The following is a 23,213-nucleotide window of genomic DNA, read 5'->3' as shown; positions in this document are numbered from 1 at the left end:
GTTTTTAGCCACCAAGAACTAGTGTGTGTTCTTGGTGAGAGAGAAGATCTAGAAAATGATGAAGATTATGAAATGAAATATGGATTTATTACTAGATAAGGGATTGAAACACAATCAAAGTGAAGAATCACTTACAATCTTGGGGATTCTTGCCAAAATCGATGGTTGTAGAGAGAGAGTAGAGAGAGAAAGCTTATGAGGTGTGTGTGTAAAGTGGTAAAATGAAGGCCTATCATTCCTTATATAGGGGTGAGTTTTCGGCCAAGGGGGGTGTACCTGGCACCGACCGTAAACGGGTTTACGGTCACGAGTTTACGGCCGTAAACTTGTCCTGGCCGTGAATTCGGTGTTTTCGAGTGAAGTTTCGAGTTTTTCGCGTGATTTCCGGTTTCTTCCGACTTGTATAAAGTACATATTATTGATTTAAAAGCGTAGAGTCTTTTCCCAAACCAAGAAATTTGACGGAATTTAATAAAACCCAAATTTTATTAACAGAAATCGGGTATGGATAACGGAAAAAGTTTCGGGTTGTCACATCATCCCCCTGTTAGAGGGAATTTCGTCCCGAAATAAAATAGTAGAGATACAAATTATGGACTTATAAAAAGATGAGGGTACTTCTGCTTCATTGAATCCTCGCGCTCCCAAGTGAATTCAGGACCTCGCTTGGCATTCCAGCGAACCTTCACTATCGGGATGCGGCTCTGCTTCGTACGCTTGACTTCCCGGTCCATGATTTCCATAGGCTCTTCCACAAAGTGTAGACTCTCGTCCAATTCAATCTCGTCGAGAGGGATCACAAGTGTCTCATCGGACAGACACTTCTTTAGGTGCGACACGTGGAAGACAAGATGGATGTTGCTGAGCTCTCGTGGCAACTGGAGCTTGTATGCTACGGGACCGATCCTAGCAAGGATCTCAAACGGTCCAATGTACCTTGGGTTTAGCTTTCCACGCTTTCCGAAGCGTATCATGCCTTTCCAGGGTGAGACCTTCAGAAGGACGCGGTCACCAACCTGGAATTCCAAGGGTTTTCGTCTCTTATCATCATAGCTCTTTTGTCTATCCCGTGAGGCTTTCAATCGTTCCCGGATTTGTACGATCTTTTCAGTTTTCTCTCGGATGATCTCAGGACCAGTGAGAATACTATCGGGGACTTGACCCCTGGCTAGCTGCGTGTCACCCACCTCATCCCAGCACAGAGGGGATCTGCACTTACGGCCATAGAGGGCTTCAAACGGCGCAGCCTTGATGCTGGTATGGTAGCTGTTGTTGTAGGAAAACTCGACCAATGGTAAATGAGTGTCCCATGATGTGCCGAAGTCGATGACACAGGCTCTCAACATATCTTCCAATGTCTGAATTGTTCTCTCACTCTGTCCATCTGTCTGTGGATGATAAGCCGTGCTCATATCCAACTTAGTTCCAAGAGCCTTCTGTAGCGATTGCCAAAATCTGGAGGTGAACCTGCTATCTCGGTCGGAGATAATGGATACTGGTACTCCATGAAGGCGAACTATCTCTCGAATATAGATCTGCGTGAGTCTCTCCATTTTGAATTTTTCCTTGATTGGCAGGAAGTGGGCGAATTTTGTCAACCTGGTCGACAATTACCCATATGGCGTCATGCCCACTCGGAGATCTGGGTAACTTAGTGATAAAATCCATTGTTATCCTTTCCCACTTCCACTCAGGTATTTCCAGCTGCTGAAGTAAACCTGAGGGCTTCTGATACTCTACCTTCACCTTAGCGCAAGTCAAGCACTTACCCACGAAGGTAGCAATTTCTGCTTTCATGTTTGGCCACCAATAGAGTTGTTTGAGATCCAGATACATCTTATCTGAACCTGGGTGAACGGAGTACTTAGTCTTGTGAGCCTCATTCATGACAACTTCTCTGTACCCGCCGTACTTTGGGGTCCAGATCCGGTTCATAAAATAGTACACTCCGTCTCCCTTGATCTCCAAGTTCTTGTCCATTCCTCGCAAGGCTTCATCCGCCACTTTCTCTGGTTTCAAAGCTTCCAGCTGAGCCTCTCTGATTTGCGCGGGTAAATGGGAATGAATGGTCATCGTTAGTGCTTTCACCTTTCGCCCTGAATACTCCTTCCGACTGAGGGCATCTGCTACTACATTGGCCTTGCCGGGATGGTAGCGAATCTCACACTCGTAGTCACTGAGTAACTCTACCCATCGCCGCTGTCTCATGTTTAGATCCTTCTGATTAAAGATGTGCTGCAAGCTCTTATGGTCGGTGAAAATGGTGCACTTGGTTCCATAGAGATAGTGTCTCCAGATCTTTAATGCAAAGACCACTGCTCCCAACTCTAGATCATGAGTTGTGTAATTAACCTCGTGTGTTTTCAACTGCCTCGAGGCATAGGCGATAACCTTTCCTCGTTGCATGAGCACACAGCCTAGGCCCTGATTGGATGCATCACAGTAGACAACGAAGTCTCTCGTCCCTTCGGGCAGGGACAAGATAGGTGTGCTACACAGGGCCTGCTTCAATGTTTGAAATGCAGTGTCTTGCTTGACTCCCCAACTAAAGGTTACACCTTTCTGTGTCACGGTAGTTAAAGGCTTAGCGATTCTGGAGAAGTTCTGGATGAACCTGCGATAATAGCTTGCGAGACCCAAGAATTGCCAGATTTTTGTGGGTGTCTTTGGTGCAGACCAATTTTCAATCGCTTTGATCTTGGAAGGGTCCACGTGTATTCCTTCCTTGTTAATCACGTGACCAAGGAAATTTACCTTCCTGATCCAAAACTCACACTTCGAAAATTTCGCGTATAGCTTCTCTGCTCTTAATGTTTCCAATACCTGCCTCAAGTGCTGTTTATGATCATTCTCACTCCGTGAGTAGACAAGTATATCGTCGATGAACACGATCACGAACTTGTCTATGAAAGGGCGGCACAGCCGATTCATCAGGTCCATGAATACTGCCGGTGCGTTGGTCAGACCAAAGGGCATTACTACAAACTCGTAGTGTCCATAGCGAGTTCGGAATGCTGTTTTGGGCACATCATTCTCGTGAACCCGCAACTGATGGTACCCTGATCTTAGATCTATCTTTGAGAAATAGCTAGCTCCCTGAAGTTGGTCGAAGAGATCGTCGATCCTGGGTAAGGGATAACGGTTCTTGATGGTCGGCTTGTTCAGCTCTCGGTAGTCAATTCACATCCGAAAGGATCCATCTTTCTTTTTCACGAATAAGATCGGAGCTCCCCAGGGTGAGGAACTCGGCCTTATAAATCCCTTGCAGATCAGCTCATTGAGCTGGTTGGATAACTCTTGCATTTCTGTTGGCGCTAAATGATAAGGAGATTTAGCTACAGGAGTAGCTCCGGGGATTAAGTCGATACAAAACTCGACTTGGCGCTCGGGAGGGATTCCTGGGAGATCTTCGGGGAAGACATCAGGAAAATTGCAGACTTTGGGGAGGCTCTCCAGGTCTGTAACTTTTTGTGTCTCATCAACAACGTGAGCTAGGAATGCATGACATTCCTTTCGCAGATACTTCTGGGCCTTGATGCATGAAACGATACGAAGGTTCGAGCTAAGCTTATCTGCGTAAATCATGAGGGCTTCACCAGAGGGAAGATTACGGCGGATAGCTTTCTCGAAGCAAAGAATATCAGCACGATTGGAGCTCAACCAGTCCATGCCGATAATGACATCGAAGCTCTTGATGGACACGGGCATCAGGTCGATGGGAAAGGAGTAATTGTCTAGGGTAAGGGTACAGCCTATGAATATGTCGTTAGTACTCTCTTTCCTTCCGTTAGCCATCTCGACGGTGAATGTTTCAGTTAAAGGTTGGGATTTACATTTGAGTAGATGTTTGAATGCATGACTAACAAAACTCCTCTCCGCACCAGAATCGAAAAGAATGCATGCATAAGAGTTATCAAGGAGGAACGTTCCCGTAACAACGGTAGGATCAGCGACCGCTTCCTCCTGGCCCATCGCCAGAACTCTTCCTGTATTGCCACCAGTTGTTGCTTTCGGGTAGTTTCTCCTGAAGTGCCCAGCCTCTCCACATCCATAACAAGCTTGACCAGCACCCGCTCCCGGAGCCTGGTTGATTGGTTGGGTTGGTGTCTTGCAGTATCGAGCCGTGTGTCCCTTCCTTCCACAGCTGTTGCAACTCAACTCACGGCAGGGTCTGTGATGATGAAAGTTACACTTGTTGCACAGGGTTAGCTTCCCAGCATAACCACCGGTAGGAGCTTGGGTGGTTGGAACAGCAGCTGGAGTAGCAGCAGGAGTAGTAGCGGCATGAACTGCCACTGTTTGTTGTTTCTTGGAGGGCTCCTGCGAAGACTGGCCCTTTCGTTTGTTCTAGAATTTCTTCTTTCCACCACTTTCCTTTTGTGGTTCAGAGACAGCTGTCACCTCATCTAGATCGACCCCATGATCGATCAGAGTCTGCGCCAGGCACTTGGCGCTATCAAATGTAGCTAGTCTAGCAGCCAAGACGTTCCCTTTGGTCGGGGCCGTCAACCCCCAGATGTACCTCTCAATCTTTTTGCTTTCCGGGGTGACCATTCCCGGACAAAGGAGAGCAAGATCACAAAATCTAGCAGTGTAGGCGGCGATGTCAGATCCCTTCATCTTCAGATTCCAAAGTTCGTGCTCCAACTTTTGCACCTCGCCCCTCGAGCAGTATTCAGCAAGCATGAGTTCCTTCAGTCTTTCCCAACCCATGGCATTAGCCACTGGCAGGGTTAGGGATTTGACTTGACCGTTCCACCAGGTCAAGGCTCGGTCGGTGAAGGTGCAGGCAGCGAACTTCACCTTGTTGGCTTTGGAACAGGCGCAAATTTCGAAGATGGATTCAATCTTTTCGAACCATCGAGTCAGAGCGATGACTCCTTCGTTCCCGTCAAAGGACTTGGGCTTTTCAGTCATGAAGTCCTTGTAGGAACACTCCTTTTGTTGTCCCTGACTTCCGTCTTGTCTTTGAGGGTCGGTTCCACCTCCAGCCTCTCCAGCGTTCACTTGTGCCATTGCTGCAGTCACGGCGGCGGTAACTGCTGCCTAGAACATGACGGGGTCGAACTGAGGGGGTGGTGGTGGTGGCAGAGTGTTGTTCCTTCGGTTGGACCTTCTTTCGAGAGGCATCTTGTTCTAGAAACAATCAGGAAGAAGAGGATGGTAAGTCCTCAAGATATACAAAACAAAATATATCTCATCCTGATAATAAAGTGTTCTACCAAGCGATAAGCGAAGAAAGGTTACTAATGCAAGTAAGTTATCGCTAAGGAACAAACAGGTAGCAACACTAGGAATGAATCTCCTCACCGAATTTGGCTCTAATAAAATACTCCTATAGTATTTTATGATGAATGTTTTTGGTAAGTTTTAGGCCTACTGTAACACCACCGTCATTCCCAAGCACATGTTGGCCATGTCTTGACTGAATATAGTTGATCAGACTATATTCACTCTAGACACGATTACATAACTGCCCAGGTTTAACTGTAGTGCCCCAACATCCAAATACTTTTTGTCTTGTTCTACTAATGACACGAATTCTGTTATGTATGCATGCTCGTATACTTTTTATAAAAATACTTATATTTTTGAAAGTATACTTTTAGTGAGAGAACTTAGGCCCCATAGTGTTTATAGTTGTATACCACGTAAGGTTCGGTATACTAGTTCGCTATAAACAAGGGCTTTGATACTAATCTGTCACACCCCAAAACCAGAATGGCAGAAACGTTCTGGGGTGGAGGACGTCATGTATAGCATCATAACCAATGTGTAATAGCAATCATAGCAACACAACCATTACAGTGAATACTTAAATGAAAATGTTTACATCAGTTTGGAACTTGTCTGAAACTTGTTTGAATTACATCATATAGTATGTAAAATATAAACATAAGACTCTTATTCGCTTCAGCTCCTCAAAAATCCAGCAGGTACCTGTCTACTGATTTCCTGAGAATACAAGCAGTTTGAAAAATATCAGCATAAAGCTGGTGAGTTCATAAGTGGTATTTTGTGGTGAAAACTGGTTGATGAGCTTGTAAAGGTGTTCGTATAGTTTCAAAAAAATCCGATATTTTCTTTAATGAAAATGTAGTGTTTTCAATTATGTATAAAACCATGAATGTTCATTACTGAAAACTGTAGTGATATGCGAAAATAATACTTCATGTGACTAGTTAATGCTAATCATGATGTATAAGTATTTCGTACGTGAAACCATTGTATGATCGGTTCTGTTTGAAAACCCTGGAAATTCTCCAGTTGTAGTGTGTATTAGTTCTATTTAGTATAAATAAAACTGTTGAAGAGTGCCAACTTGCAAACTAAAGGTGATTTATACATATTGTGAGTCGTATAACCATACTTGATATGACTAGAGACCTTTCCAACGTTCTTTAGGCGTTGATTTAAATGACATTTGTCACCCCAGGCATCCCTGTACACTTAAGGGTACAGTGTTGAAGTAGTGCCTCACAGCATCGTACAATCTAGTTTACATGTGGTGTTGTAGCGTTATACCGTAGTGAAATCCGTATGTATACCGTATGTAGTGACAACTATAGTTATGAATGTCATGTTCATGTAGTGATGTAAACCATAAACTGAATCTGTCATAGTGTATATGTTTAGTAGTGAAAGTTTATGTACATGTTAAGTTTCGAAAATCCCAAACTATACCGATTATAGTTTGCATGTAAAGTGTAGTGAATAGTGAGTTCGGAAAACTATGCAATTTTTAGTGAAAACGTCCCTTATGCTCAACATGGTACAAAAGGGTTAAAGTATGAGAATTGCATGAGTTTTATACTTGTTATAAGCTCTTTGTATTAATTTACAAAAGCATTTATGGTTTAGCTTGTATTCCCCCCTGAAAATGTTATAAAACCAGTAAAAGTATAGGGGTATGAACTCACCTGTAGCGAATGATATGAGTGAAAGATCGGTATAGGATGCTAGGTGCCAAGTGAAGACTTGAGCAAACACACGGATCCTAAATAGCATATAAGGACACATATATGTATAAGATTAGGGTTTATACAACTAATCATGTAAGTGAAACACCTTAGGAACTAGGAAACACTTATATAGAAGTGTTAGAACCACGTCTGATTGAAGGTGAGGAGTTTGTGGTCGTAATCAGGGGTGTACGGTCATGGGTTTGCGGTCCAACAGGGTTTTCGGCCAAAAAGTTTGCGGCCCAAGTGTTTGCGGTCCATGGGTTTACGGCCCATGGGTTTACGGCCTATGGGTTTACGGCCCATGGATTTACGGCCGTAAACACTTGATGAGGGATACGATTTTTGGTGTTTCGAGGTCCTTTCTAGCCTCATGGAAGTGTTCTAAGCCTCGTGCATAGCAAAAAGGGGTGTTTAAGGTCAATCCTTGATCAATTACTAGCGTTTACGGCCAATGAGGGGTGTACGGTCGTACACAAGGTTTACGGCCGTAAACCCTTCGTGTTCATGTCTTTTGGGTCGATTTTTAGGTGAAAATCCAAAGTTTCTAGCAGATATCAAGCATAGGGAGTAGTTACTTACTATGAGGAAGCTTGGAATGAGGTTTTTAGCCACCAAGAACTAGTGTGTGTTCTTGGTGTTCTTGGTGAGAGAGAAGATCTAGCAAATGATGAAGACTATGAAATGAAATATGGATTTATTACTAGATAAGGGATTAAAACACAATCAAAGTGAAGAATCACTTACAATCTTGGGGATTCTTGCCAAAATTGATGGTTGTAGAGAGAGAGTAGAGAGAGAAAGCTTATGAGGTGTGTGTGTGTGTGTGTGTGTAAAGTGGTAAAATGAAGGCCTAGTATCCCTTATATAGGGGTGAGTTTTCGGCCAAGGGGGGGTGTAGATGGCACCGACCGTAAACGGGTTTACGGTCACGAGTTTACGGCCGTAAACTGGTCCTGGCCGTGAACTCGGTGTTTTCGAGTTTTTCGTGTGATTTCCGGTTTATTCCGACTTGTATAAAGTACATATTATTGATTTAAAAGCGTAGAGTCTTTTCCCAAACCAAGAAATTTGACGGAATTTAATAAAACCCAAATTTTATTAACGGAAATCGGGTATGGATAACGGAAAAAGTTTCGGGTTGTCACACATAAACCCTAGATCTAATATACTATAATCGAAATTAGGATTTAGACCTTACCTTGATTAGAGATGCACAAACCTCGGATCCGATCCGGATCCGAATCCGATCCGGTTCTATGACGTCAAACCCAATCCGAATTAAGCCAAAATCCGATCCGGTTTGAAACCGGTTTTGATCGGATTTGATCGGTTTTTCCTCCCCCGAATCCGAATCGGTTTAATCTGATCCGGTTAGGATCTGATCCGATTTTTCCTTTTTTTTTAAAAAAAAACATTTTTTGGACCTCATATATAACACAAAATGCAACATAGGTTCATTAAAATAGTTAAAACATACATCAAATGTCGAATTAGAAAGAGTTTTCAAACTAGTTAACTAATAATAATAATAATAAAGTGGTGTTATAACATTTATTCAAATAGAAATAGTTTTTGTGGCCTTCCACTTCGTGTCGCCTTCACTAAAATATTCTTCAACCGCCACGCAAATAACTAGGGGTCTCATCAATACCCTATTCTTCATCTTCGTCTTCGTCTTCATCGTCATCGTCTTCGTCTTCCGGAGGTGTTGATAAGCCTTGTGCATATTCTTCATCCATGATCTCCGGTTCAACATTTTGTGGTAGTGGGCCTTCTAGTGATGCCAAGTGTTGTATACGTTCCACCGAATCCAAGTAATCCTTCAACAAACACAAACCTCCACCGCAACCGGGGTAAGATTCGTCCTCAACTTTGATAAAACTCTACAACTAAAAGAAAAAGCGGATTCCGAAGCTATCGTGGAAGCTTGGACGGTTAGTAAATCGCGGGCCATGACGGAGAGAATAGGAAATTGTGCTTCCTTTTCTCTCCACCAAGCCAAAAGATCCAAATTTTTAAATTGTGGTGCACTCATGAATTTTAAAAAGTTTGACCCCATATAAATTCCAAGTTCGCTACTAGGGGTTAATGTACGTGCTCTTTTGTTTTGTTCCTCCAAAACGTAGTTATAGAGGTCGATATGAAAATCCGTTCGACCCCCACCATTATCCGATGCACCACTAGTAGAGTCGGTTACACTTGCAAAAGTGTTTAACATATTGCCATATTTTGTAGCGTAAATGTCAAACAAATCAGTAAAAGTATTATTAAAAGTGTTTATTTGGTTACGGATGTAGTTTGAGTCATCTTTGTGCAAATTTAAAGACATAGAAATTTTGGTAATCAAAGAATCTACACCCGTAACATTGATACATGGGTTTAATGTCGCGGCACAAGTAAAAAGTGGTGGCATTTCTTTGAAATATTTGACTAGTTTTTGTCTCATTGGTCTCATAACCAAAACATATATTTCACTTCTTTGTTCAAAACGCTCCAATTGTGCGGACTTCAACCATAATTTATTTAGTAACAACGGACTTGTAGGGTAATACACGCCCGATAAAAAAGTGGTTGATTGTTTAAAAACTTTTAACATTTCCACAAACTCTTCCATCAAATCCCAATCATAATCCGAAACCGGGTTTTTTCCTTTTGAAATTGTGTCGTAAAATAATTGCAAAGCGATTCTTTGACGAGTCAAACTTTCAAACATCATGCATGTTGAACTCCATCTAGTGTCAACATCCCAATGACGACTATATGGAGTTACGTTAATAGAAATGGCAAACTTTCGATATTTTTCCATTGTAGCTTTATTTTTTTCCAAAAACTCTAGTTAACACGGTTTTGAATCTTTCAATCGTCGAATCTATCATTTTTAAACCATCTTGTACCGCAAGATTAATAATGTGATAAACACATCTAGTATGAAAAACGAGCCATCCAAAATAGGTTTGTATTTTGCAATTAACATTTTTGCTGCGACGGTATTGTTACTTGCATTGTCAAACGAAATAGAGAAGATTTTGTCGCGTAAATTATAAGTCTCTATAACGCTTACTAAAATTGCAAATAATCGTGCCCCCGTGTGAGGATGCGCAAAAAGTTCAAAATCAATAACTCGTTTGTTCATTACCCAAGTAGAGGGATCTATCCAATGTGTCGTGACGGCAAGATAGCTTTTGGGACAACTTCCGGTGGAGGACCAAACATCACAAGTTAAAGAAATACTGGTTTTTATATTTAAAAATCCCAATTGCATATCCTTTTTGGCTATATCCCAATACTTTAAAGCATCACGTCTAAGAGAAGTGGGACTTACTTGCCGGTATTGTGGTTGCATTTTTCCCGTAAAATTCTTGTTAATCGTGGGTTGTCGAAGTGGTTGAAAGGCAAGCCCTCTTGAATGACGAACTTGCAAAAGCTTTCACGAATGTCATCATTGTTGTAAATAAAGATCGAACCGTCGGGAGTAATATTTGGTTGATCCGGATCGCCTTGACCTTTTACAACCGGACACGTTTTGTTGTATGACTCCTCAACGTACTATTGCCATCTTTTCCCAAAAACATACCGCATTTCTTGCACCATGCTTTTTCCTTCCTGTTCGACAACAAACACAAATCATATTGTTCCCACACATCTTTACTCCGAGTGGTTGGTAAGATTTTAACCACCGTCGCATCCGAATCTTGACCCGCGGTAGAATTTCTCGAGCTCATTTTTTGGAATATTATGAAAACAGAAGTATAAAGTAGTAGAAATTTATGTAAAATGGAAATGGAGCAAATGGCTTGTATTTATATGTGTTTAGAAGGGCCAAAAAGTCAAGAAAAGTCAAACTAGCCGTTTTTTTAGGTTTCCAACGGCTATATATATATATATATATATATATATATATATATATATATATATATATATATATATATATATATATATATATATATATATATATATATATATTTGAAAATTTCCAGTTTTTTAACGGTCAGAAAAAAAACCAGTTTGGATCCGGTTTGCGATCCGGGGGCGAATCTGAAATGTTGTCCGAAGCTTGAAACCGGTTTGGATCCGGTCACCAGATTAATCCGATCCGGTTCGGTCAAATCCAGTTTTGACCAAATCCGGTTTCCGGATCGGATCGGATCCTATACCCGAATCCGGTTTTTCTGTTCATCTCTAACCTTGATTGTTATGTAGCAATAACAATCTCAATTCTTCCTTAGATTGACTTCTGAAAGCCTAGTGCCTCAAGTGTTGCACCTTTAATGGAGTCACAAACACCACTTAGCAACAAGATGAACAAGAAAGAGGGAAGAGGCACCGAAAACGTCCAAGATCCTCCAAGGAATGCTTAGCCACGTTTTTGGGAGCCTAGGGGTTTTATAGCTAGGCTTCAAGGTTTTTCAACTAGGAAACCCTAATCTGACTGCTTAGGCCCTAAGCAGCCCATGGACTCCCTCCTTAGAGGCCTTGGACGAAATCTTATGGGCTTCTCCATTAAGTTCGTCCACTCCAACTCTATGGAGTCCATCAGCCCATTTATACAACTATCAATGACTTGCATAACAGTCCCCTTTATTTAATCAGTCTTTTTTGACCACCAAATTAGTTCCAAATTAATTTTTGATCAATGCTAATTAAATAATATGATTTCTCTTAATATATTATTCTTATAATATATTAATAAATTAATCATCTTTCTTCATAATTCATCCTACAAGTTGCTATGGTGAAAGCAACCCAAAAGGATCATGCTCATAATCGGGTCAAGTACATACCAAAATAGTTATGGGCTTAGACACCTAATCCAACAAAATTCACTTTTGAGAAATGGGATTATCATAGCAACAATCGCCGAGGAGATGGGCCCGTTGTTATTGGAAGATTTATAGGGAAAAAAATACTTGAGGGACATTTACATTAATAGTGGAAGCGCAACACACATCATGTATATGAATTTTTACAAACAACTTCCACAACAAGTACAAGAGAAGATAGAGCCATAGGAAGTTCACCTCATTAGTTTTGTCGACCATAACATTGATTGGTTTTGAGCATAACAAACAATCATATGTGTGCATGTAACCCTAAAATTGATCTACGTTTTCTCTAATTGAACATACCATGTGAACAACAGTATAGAAACCCTAGAACACTGGTATATAATCAAAATTAAATAATTAGGGTTACAAAACATACATTTGATTGTTATATAGCAATAACAATCAAAATCCTTAATGTTTTTGAGACTTTGAGAACAAGCGTCACAATTGTCACGCCTCTAATGGCTCACACCCAACACTAGAAATTGAAGAAGATTGTAGAGAAAAAGAGAGGAGACAAATTTTCGGCTGGAGTTCCCTAGGAAGAAGTGGCCAAAAATGCTAGGGTTATATCCCTATTTGTAGTGCAAATATGAAACCCTAGATAAGCCCAAGTCCAAGATAATCTTAAACCGGGTAATTGTCCACTTTCCTGATTACCCATTAGACACTATTCTAGAAACCCTAAGGCTCTAGGAAAACCGTCCATAGCCTATGGAGGGTTCTAGATTGCCTCTTGCTCAACTACAGAATAATTACAATTCAGTCCATGCACTTTTAATTAATTCTTTTAATCCCAAAATTAATTCTAATAATTTCTAATTAAATATTAATTAAATATTACTATTTCTAATTAATATATTATTCTCATAATATATAAATAAATTACTTATTTATTAATAAATCAACCTCTTTCTCTAAAATCGTCCTTCCCAGTTGCTAGTCTTGAGGGCAACCCAAGAGGAATGTGTTACTATCAATTCAAGTATTTACCAATTATAGTTATGGGCTTAGACACCTAATCCAGCAAACATATGGTCGAAAGGTATGATTACTTTTCCATTAACATTAGAAGGCTACAACAGTGGTAGGAACGACACTCAATCAATTAGTTTCATTATCATTAACGCGTCACCAGCTTATGATATCATATTCGGAAGAACAACCATTCACAATCCCGAATAAGTGTATGCTAACTATGAAAATGAGAACTTTAAGGACAGTCTATAGCAGGAAACCAGAGAAAAAAACTAGCATTAGGGTGTTATGTATGGAACAGAAGCTCGATAAAATGAAACCTATGTTCCTCATGCCATGGGGAACGAAGAAAATGCATACGGAGATAACCGCGATGCTAATGAAACATGCAAAGTAATGGTAAGTGACTACAACCAGGAGCAACAATAATTCTAGAACACATGCAACAAGTCTAGAAAGATTTACATGGTCAACATTCATATATAGTAATAGGGATCTTGATTATGCAATCATGTACGACTAGGAATCAAACAACTATGTTTATAATCAATGCAACAATAATTACTAATAATATGGATTGCCTAATACTACGTACTAATCTCAAGATTACATATGCCGACCCTTGCTACATAATAGTTAAAAATGTAATACTTAATATCTAAGTAGCTTATGATAACATATTCGAAAGAACATCCATTCACAAGTTTCGAGCAGTTGCTTCCACCATTCACGAGTGGTGAAATTTTACACAATGTTGGGAGTTTTCACCATTCTAAGAAAGCAAAAAGCAGACAATGTGGAACCTGAATTTAATTAAAAAATGGTCCTTAGGTTATGAAAAAAATACCAAAGCGGCACAACCTCAAAAGAGGAAAAGGAAATGAAAGTGGATGGGGAAAGTCATCAGGAAGAGGATATCTAATGAGGAATTTTCCTATCGATTCAAAAGTTGAGGTAACAATGAATGAAAACTTGGGCAACTTAAGTAAATTCGTCGAGACACTCGCAGAGATGATATTTATCCCAATAAAGGAGCGTCAATCACCATTAGGGATCTCACGTGGACGATCAAGATAGGGCCAATAACAAGAACATATCAACCAAAATGCCAAAAGTAAGACATGAAGGAGTAGTGGGTTTCTAAACGCAAGTAGTGCTAGGGCAAAATAATAGTAAAGGGACGACGAGATAACTGACCTCGTTTAGATGAAGAATGCCAAGAATGCACAAAGCTACAAGAGCTGGGAGAAAGGAGAAGCTCGCATAAGTGTATGCTAACTATGAAAATGAGAACATTTAGGAAACTCTATAACAGGAAACCAGAGAAAAAAACTAGCACAAGGGTGTTATGTATGGAACAAAAGCTCGATAAAATGAAACCTACGTTCCTCATACCATGGGGAACGAAGAAAATGCATACGGAGATAATCGCGGTGCTGATGAAACATGCAAAGTAATGGTAAGGGACTACAACCAGGAGCAACAATAATTCTACAACACATGCAACAAATCTGGAAAGATCTACATGGTAAACTTTCATATATAGTAATAGGAATCTTGATTATGCAATGATGTACGATTAGGAATCAAACGACTATGTTTATAATCAATGCAATAATAATTACTATTAATATGGATTGCCTAATACTACATACTACTCTCAAGATTACATATGCCAACCATTGCTACCTGATAGTTAAAAATGTAATACTTAATCTCTAAGTAGCTTGTTGTGTCAAGTGCTTGAGAGTAGACATTGAGGCCGTATGTCGACCATTGCTACCTGATAGCTAAAAATGAAATACTGAATCTCTAAGTAGCTTAGCCTTCCAAATGCTAAAGAGTAGAGGTATGTTGGAGTATAAAGTTGTTCGTTGGATGGTGACTTAGAAGGCTCCTTCCCTATTCGATATGGAAGGCTTCTCATGTGTAAGGCCTTATAAGTTGAGCTATCCCATATATACTAGTTTAGTATTCATTGTGGGTTGAGAGAACCCCCATTGCATAGATGATTAGTTTAGTTTAGAGAGAGACAGAGAGAGAGAGAGAGAGTATTTTAGTTAAGCAAGCACATGCTTCTACAAATTTGGTACAACTCCATTATCTATATAACTTGTGCTTAAACGTTAATTCGTGTCTTTTCGATTATGCATGTTCTTAATTCTGCAATTGTCATCTCCATGAGATTCTACATATAGTATCAGAGCTTAATCTTGGTGGTTTAAGTAACAATTTTCAAGAACAATGATCCTAGATGACAACATTTGTGTGTAATGACAAAAGATTTGAAATCTTTGTTGAGTCTCTAGATTGGATCTATTTATTTTCTTTTCAATTCTTTTAATCCAATAATTTTCTTTTAATTCGATCCATTACTGTTCATAAAAATCATATTTTTGAGCCTAAATCTTATTTGATTGATTTGAACTATTCATTTAGTCCAACATTGCCCAAATTCCAAATCGTCTATTGTTTATCAAAGTCTGATCCAAATTGTGAAATCCGCACTCTTCATCGATCCACATACATACATATTTTTAGTCGAAATTGATTATTAGATTTCATTCTTGGCTTTTTAACGATCACGTTTCATCCGACATACAAATTTACATCATCTGGTTTGATTTTGAGTCAAAATCGATTTCACATTTTATGATTGATTTGATTTCCATTATAAATTCGACAATCACATCTTCATCTTATGATCTACTTTTCATGTTCTTGTCATAATTTCACCAGATAATCATTCGTTGACTCCTGCTCAATCTATCGCGATTCATAAATCTTTTGATTAAATCGATATTACGGGTAGTAGTTCCTGTATTGAATTAAAGTTACAATCGAATGTTCTTGTTTAATTTGGTGTTAATCAATTGATTTCATAACATTCAATAGTCAATCTCAGTTATGAAGATGACTTTGGATGATATTGGTATTTTATCTATACCGGTGGTGATGATTGATTTTAGTGTTTGGGTAATGAATTTTGTGGTTTCTTTTGCATTTGTACATATTTGAGGAAGAAGACAATCAATTTTATATATTTGGTTCCTGAACTTTCAACTTAATGACAATTCTTACCCAAAAAATAAAATCTTTGCAACTGTTGAAGATTATTTCTCGGGATTTCAAAGATTGTTATTTCTGCAAAAGTTTTCCAGCAATATGAATAGATTTTGTTCACTTCCTAGAACCCGGATTATAAGAATATTGAAGATTTGAAGCTTTGATGATCAATTCTACATTTTTGTCATGCTTGAGGTCTTGTTCACAAAGTTGCTCTTTTCGAACTTGAAGTTGAGTCATCTATTCTAAGCTTTGAGGGGGATAATGTTGGGGTGAAAAGCTCTTCATTGGATGGTGACTTAGTGTAGGAACCCATTTGTATGATCGACTAGGTGCGGAATAAAAGGATCTTGATATTTAACGATAACAAAAATATAAATAAAAAACATAAGATGAGTAATCGAATGATATTACTAGAAAGAGAGGTTACAATATGAAGAACGAAGAACACTTCGGTGGGAGAGATCCCAAACGGGAGTTTCTCTCTCTCCCTAAACAAAAGACTGCATATTTGGTGCACACTAAATAAAATGACCATCCCTCTCTATTTATAGAGAGAGATACCTTACAAACAATAAAGGGTAATAAAATAACATAACTTATTACTCATAATTTGTAGAACATTTTCATGCTCCAACAATCTCTCCCTAAGTGCTCGCAAATGATGAGGGATAGAAATACAGTGATAAAAAGGCTAAAATACATAGTAACCAACTAGCAAGTGCAGTAATAAAATGATACATAATGAGAATCAAATGTTGAAATGTCTCTAAAACTTTGAAGTGTCTATGATGTCTGAAACAGGGCGATGAAATATTTGTAGTCAAAGTCTTCTAAGCAACAAAATCCAACATCTCCGATGTTGAAGAGTGAGATTCCATTTTACAGATGTGATCAGTAAACCAAGCTGATCAACTTCAAAAGTGTACCAATAACTCTTGAATTGACCGCCCTGTAATCAAGTCATACTTCGGCATCAAAAGTCTGAAAGATCTCTAGTACTCGAAACATAATATACCCAAAATTCTTCAAAAGAATAACTTGCTAAAAACATGAAAACATCTTGTGGTAGATTTGGAATAATAAGTAAGTATGGATCCAGGAATAGAAGCTGCAGTGATCCGCCCAAGGATTAGACTTCAAACTTCAATTAGAACTATCATCATGGCGTCGATTTGACTAAACAAGTAGATGCTAAGCCAAGATCAATTAGCAAACCGCATACTAAATGATCTCCTTTTCCCAGATATCTTCAAAATCCACACTCGGAAAAACATAATCAATAATCCAGATGCTCGTAATATTCTTTCCCTATTTTGATAACCAATGCCCGGATATCAAAAATAAATAAATTAATTAGGATGGAGGGTGTCGGATACCAAGAGCTTTGCATTCTCTCCTTAGATGTATGAAGGATCTCGATAAAACACAAGAAATAAAGTATATTAATACTTCCTAGGTCAAAAGTGGCCGGTTGATTATGTTGCTGAAAACTGCTTCGAACAAGTACCATAGTAACAATAAGAACATTACGTGAAAAATCTATGCTCTGCTGAGAAATACTGATGTACCCAAATTGCGGTGCCGGAAATCTTGAAATAGACTTCAATAAATAAAGTCCACTTGCTCAAGACACATGGTTTGTCAACCGAAGATCAAGAGCGACAAGTCATAAAAGGTCTTCATAGAGTGAAGATTACAAAACTATTTTGTTGATCAGATGCAACTACAGTACCAACTTCGCGAAGAGGAATATGATGTCCGACTGCGGTATGGAGGATCATTGGTCCTAAGACACTGATCCAAGGAATGTTGGTCGACAGACCTTGATTAAAGGGCAATCCTTATGCAAAGAATAAAATTCTTCCAATATAATCAACAAGAAGTAATCCATTATGACGATCGAAGCTTGAATAAATATCCAACAATGAACTCATTCGTGAAGACAATAAATCGAGTCTTGTAAAAATTATTCTTCACAAAAGTGCTTCAGATCATGGGTTGCAATGGTAAAAATTTGTGTTAACAAAAATAATTGGTTTTTAAAAAAAATTAATTGGTACTAATAAAAAAATAATTGGCGTTAAAAAAATAATAAGAAAAAAAAAGTGAGTACTAAAAAAATAGTGGGTTTTAAAAAAAAAATTAGTGTAAAAAAAAGGGATGAAAAAAATGTGGTAAAAAAATGAACGAGAAAAAAAATGGCTAAAACAAATAAGATTAAAAAATTGGGTGAAGAATAAAAGAAATTAGGCTGAGGAGGGCTGATGAGAGGAGGGTTGAGAAGAGGAGGTGAGGAGGGTATGGGTAGGCTGAAGGTGAGTACCAAAGAGGGAGGTCTTCGGTGAAAGGTAAGGTCTGTGTGGATAGCGAAGAGGGGTGTGTTGGGAGGATCTGTGAAGAGTGAATTTGAGTAAAGTGGCGATGAGTAGGAAGTAGGTTGATTTGCGAGGAAGCGGGGTATGAAGGAAGTTTGTGGTATGCGAAGTGGAAGGAAGGATGTTGTGAGGAGCTGAAGCGAAGAATAGGGAGGTTTCCATGCTTTAGTGTGTTGTACACGAAAGTAGCGGGTCTTCGGTCTAAAGTCTCCGGTCTGTGAGGATTTGAACAAGGAAGTAACGTCGGCTGTGATATAAGGTCTTCGGTGTCTCAGGTTGGGAAGGACCGAAGAGGATGCGCAGGTGAGAACCTATATTCCGAGTATAGCAGCCTCTCTTCGGTACACCAAATATCTCTTTGGGTAGGGCATGTCTTCAGTTTATCTTTAGGTCTTTGGTGCTGAGCACCGAGGATGAGAGGGCTGATGAAGAAAAATGTCGTCTTTTCATGAAAAATTATACTGAAAGGGCTATAACTTCTTGTTAATTTATGGAAATGATTTCTAAAGCATGTGGGGATAATGTAGGGTGTTGGGAAGAGGAAAAAGTGGTAGAAAGTATGAGAGAGAAAGGAAAAAAGTAAGGATAAGTGTGGGTTTCAAGTAAAATGATTCCTTTATCACATGGAAATGTCAGGAGAGTATGGGTAACACTTTATGGTGAAGAACTCTTCCATTAAAGAAGACCAAAAGGACGTAGCTTTTTAAAAGTCCTTCAAGATATCTATCAACTAACCAGATTCAAGTATAGGAACAAGAACATCATAACTTCGGTCATTGAAGAACATGAATTCAAAAGAATAAGTTGATGAAGTCTTCAAGAAAAATCGTCTTCATCTTCATAATACCCAAGATATTGTGTCTTTTCCATAGCATAAACATGCATGGAGCAGAAATTCACATGTTTTAGACTACAAATAACTTCTTCCTTGTTTTTCTTCAACAGCAAGATAAAATCTTTGTAAACTTGGATTTTCAACAAAAATTGTAGCAAGCAGCAGCAACATTTATTCTTGAAAGATTGAAAAAGCCTTGAATCAACACTTCAAAAGTCGAAAACTCATCATAAAAAATGTCTGGTTGTGAACCCAGAAATTCGTGTACGAAAATAGAAAAATACAAGATGAAATTAGTCGATCGAGAGTCATTCCATTGAAATAATCGCTTAGATCTTCAATGTACGACTCTGATACCAATTGTAGGAAGCCAGTTTTACGATCGACTAGGTGCGAAATAAAATGATATTGATATTTAACGATAATTAAAATATAAATGAAGAACATAAGATGAGTAATCAAATGATATTACTAGAAAGAGAGGTTACAATATGAAGAACGAAGAACACTTTGGTGGGAGAGATCCCAACCGAGAATTTCTCTCTCTCTCTAAACAAAAGACTACATATTTGGTGCACACTAAATAAAATGACCATCCCTCTCTATTTATAGAGAGAGATACCTTACAAACAATAAAGGGTAATAAAACGACCTAACTTATCACTCATAAATTGTAGAGCATTTCCATGCTCCAACACTTAGAAGGTTCCTTCCCTATTCAATATAAATGGCTTGTCATGTATAAGGCCTTATGGGTTGAGCCAGCCTATAAATACTAATTTAGTATTAATTGTAGGTTGAGAGAGCTCATATCATATAAATGAGTAGTTTAGTTTGGAGAGAGAGAGAGAGAGTATTGTAGTTAAGCAAGCACATGATTCAACAAATATTGTACTACTCAATTATCTATACAACTTGTGCTTAAACATTAATTCTTGTCTTTTGCATTATGCATGTTCTTAATTCTGCAATTTTCATCTCCATGGGATCCTACAAGTTCAAGGCCATATGTCAACCTTAGCTACCTGATAACTAAAAATGCAATACATTATTTCTAACTAGCTTGGCATTCAAAATGCTTAAGAGTAGGCATTGAGGCCATATGTCGACCATAGCTACACGATAGTTATAATTCAATAATCAATCTTTAAGTAGATTGGCCTAACTATTACTTCATAGTACGGGTCGACACTACATGCTTACTAAGGCTACATAATAACTAAATGTAATAATATCCCAGCCCATCAAATACTTAAGGGACCATTGGTTATTCAAAGAAAGAGGCGAATACATGCCAAAATGACCAGACAGTAATAGAAATGCCTCGAAAAATTGTCAAGCCCTAGAATATATTTATACCAATTAATCTAAGGGAAATAATAGCTAGAAACAAAACTTAGCATAAGCAAAGGAGAGACGCCAATCAAAGGCAACAAAGAATGTGGGATAAAACATGAACAAAATACATGAAATATGTTGAATTTCATACCAAGAAGAACCAAGACAACATGACAAAAGTGTCATCCAAAGTCAAAATAACAAAGTACAATCATCAATGTCTTAACAATATGTAACGCTTGGTTTAGGTATGTTGTAACACTCCATATCATGTACTACACTTAAGACCCTAGAAATGGAAAAAATGGCATAAAAGGTCCCTTAGTATGCGTGGCGTACTCCAGGAGTACGCTTAGCGTACTAAGGATACATGAACGCGGAGGGCAGCCACGTAAGCTAGGCGTACGTATAGATACGTGGGCCCGCGGGGTTTACACGACAGAGAGACAAAACCCTAATTCTCGGACTTGACACCTATTTAAAACCCCTTAAGCCTCTTGGACCAAACCCTAATCAGCCTCCATAGTCTTATTTCGGCCTTCTACACCAGAGATACCATGTGAGAGTGTTTTGGAGCTTAAGGAGTGTATTTGTTGCCATTTTAGAGTTCATTCAAGAAGAAGGAAGTGCTAAGAAAGCTTGGAGTGGCATTGGGCTTCAATAATCTGCATCTAGTTCACCTTGAAGAGCTTCTGGAGGTATAAAGATTTGATCCTTCCATCTTATTCATTAGATCTAGCTAGGGTTTTCTATATTGTCCTTTTTAGTTGGTTTTGGACCATCTCTTGAGAGTTGAGCAACTCCAGAGACTGAAATGGTTAGATCTGAACTTTGTGAGCATGCTAGATGCATAAATGTGCTAGCTTGAAGAGTATCTAGACTCCATGCATGAGTTTGAAGCTTTCAATGAAGTTCTAATGTGAAGAATGAAGTTTTTAAGTCCAATATAGCATGCAAGGGCATAAAGTTTCCAACTTTATGCCCTAGAACGTCTTAATGAGCCCAGATCTGATATTGGACGTTAAAAAATCGAGTATTAAGCACTTAATGGAAGAAAGTGCTTAATATGTTTGTACGCTGGGCATAAGTTAGAGTACGCCGCAAGTACAGCTCAGGGACTCATTACGCTGCGCGTACTAGGGTGGTACGCAAGGCGTACACACCTCAGATGGGCTCGGACTTTTTCTGGGCTTGTAAAGCCTTTGGACCTTAATTAGTCATTAGGCCTGATCACTTTTTGATTTAGTAGGCCAGCTTATCTGTTTTGGGCAACGGTTGCTATGATTGGGCTTTATTGGGCTTTGAGGCCCATTAATGATTTTGGACATGGACTTTAGGCCCATTAGCAAAGGAAGACTTTTTGGGCCATTGTGAAAGGACTTGGGGTTTGGGTTCTTCAATTGGATTGTGTTCAACCCTAACCTTGGGTAATGGTATTATTGTTCAGCACGGGTGGGTACGGACTGTTAGGAGAGCAGCTTTGGGATTCAGAAGACAGAGGTGAGTCTCCTCACCATACCAATGGGTCTAAGGCACCAAGGCGGGCCCATTCAGTTAGTTGTATTGTTATTGTGGATTCACTACTGATGTGCATGTAGATGTAGATGTGCTAGTATGTTATTGACTAGATATGTGAAGACGCCGGGGGGAGCCCGTGGCAGTTGGTTATTAGACCATGGGAGGAGCCCATGGCATACCAGGTAAAGACTATGGGGGAGCCCATGGCAAATAGCTAAGATCATGTGGGGGAGCCCATGACACATAGGTATAAGACCCTGGAAAGAGTCCATGGCATCCTCATATGTTTATGTATATATATATATATATATATATATATATATATATATATATATATCTATATATATATGTGTGTGTGTGTGTATGTTATGTAGTAGGATAGTTATGTTCCGTGATATGTAGTATGCTTGTGACTCTGTGTCATTGAGATGGAAGACCCCGGGGGGAGCCCGTGGCAGTTGGATATCAGACCATGGGGGGAGCCCATGGCATTCCAGGAAAGGACCATGGGGGGAGCCCATGGAACGAAGGTATAAGACCTTGGGGGGGGGGGGGAGACCACGACATCCTGGAGTAAAACCTTGGGAGGAGCCCACGACATCCCTATATGTTTATATGCATGGCTTATGCGATTGTTATGGTTTATGTAGCTGGTATAGCTGATATGGATTATGTGGTTATCTGGATTGTGTGGGGTATGCTCTGGGGAACTCACTAAGCTTCGTGCTTACGGTTTATAGTTTTGGTTTCAGGTATCATCGATTGGAAAAGAAGGGACCAGCTTGATCGCAGCGCACACACCTATGTTTTCTACAATAAGTGATTTTGGGATGAACTCTAATAAATGTTTTAATTAACTATGTTTTGGAATGTTTGGATTAAAAGATATTTATGTTTTGACTATAATAAAAATGAAATTTTTACCCTTGATTTTTGGTTCGTTACAAGTTGGTATCAGAGCCTTGGTTTGAGGGATTCAAACATATTTTCAGGTGTGTCTGAACTCAAACTGAGGATCTGTAAAGTTTTTAAAAGAAATTGTTTTTCATGGAAAAGTTTCTAAGAAAAGAAAGGGTGTGGTGCATGCAATCAGCCGAGCTCAAGTAAGTTTCCCAGAATACCCATATGTGTTATCTGTTATGACCTGATTTATGGATCTGTGAATCGCATGCTAGTTAGGGCTAGGAGAGATGCCTTGATATGTTGTATGAGCTGGTAGACTTGCATGCTAGTGTTGTGTAGTCAGCAACAGATTGGTCTGGTATGTGATGCTTCTAGCCTTGGAGATATTGGATGCCATGCTAGAATG

Source organism: Lactuca virosa, chromosome 6 (genome assembly GCF_052849685.1).
Source record: "Lactuca virosa cultivar CGN04683 chromosome 6, Lactuca_virosa_CGN04683_v6, whole genome shotgun sequence".
Classification (NCBI taxonomy): Eukaryota; Viridiplantae; Streptophyta; class Magnoliopsida; order Asterales; family Asteraceae; genus Lactuca; species Lactuca virosa.
Note: the sequence above shows the minus strand (reverse complement) of the source record.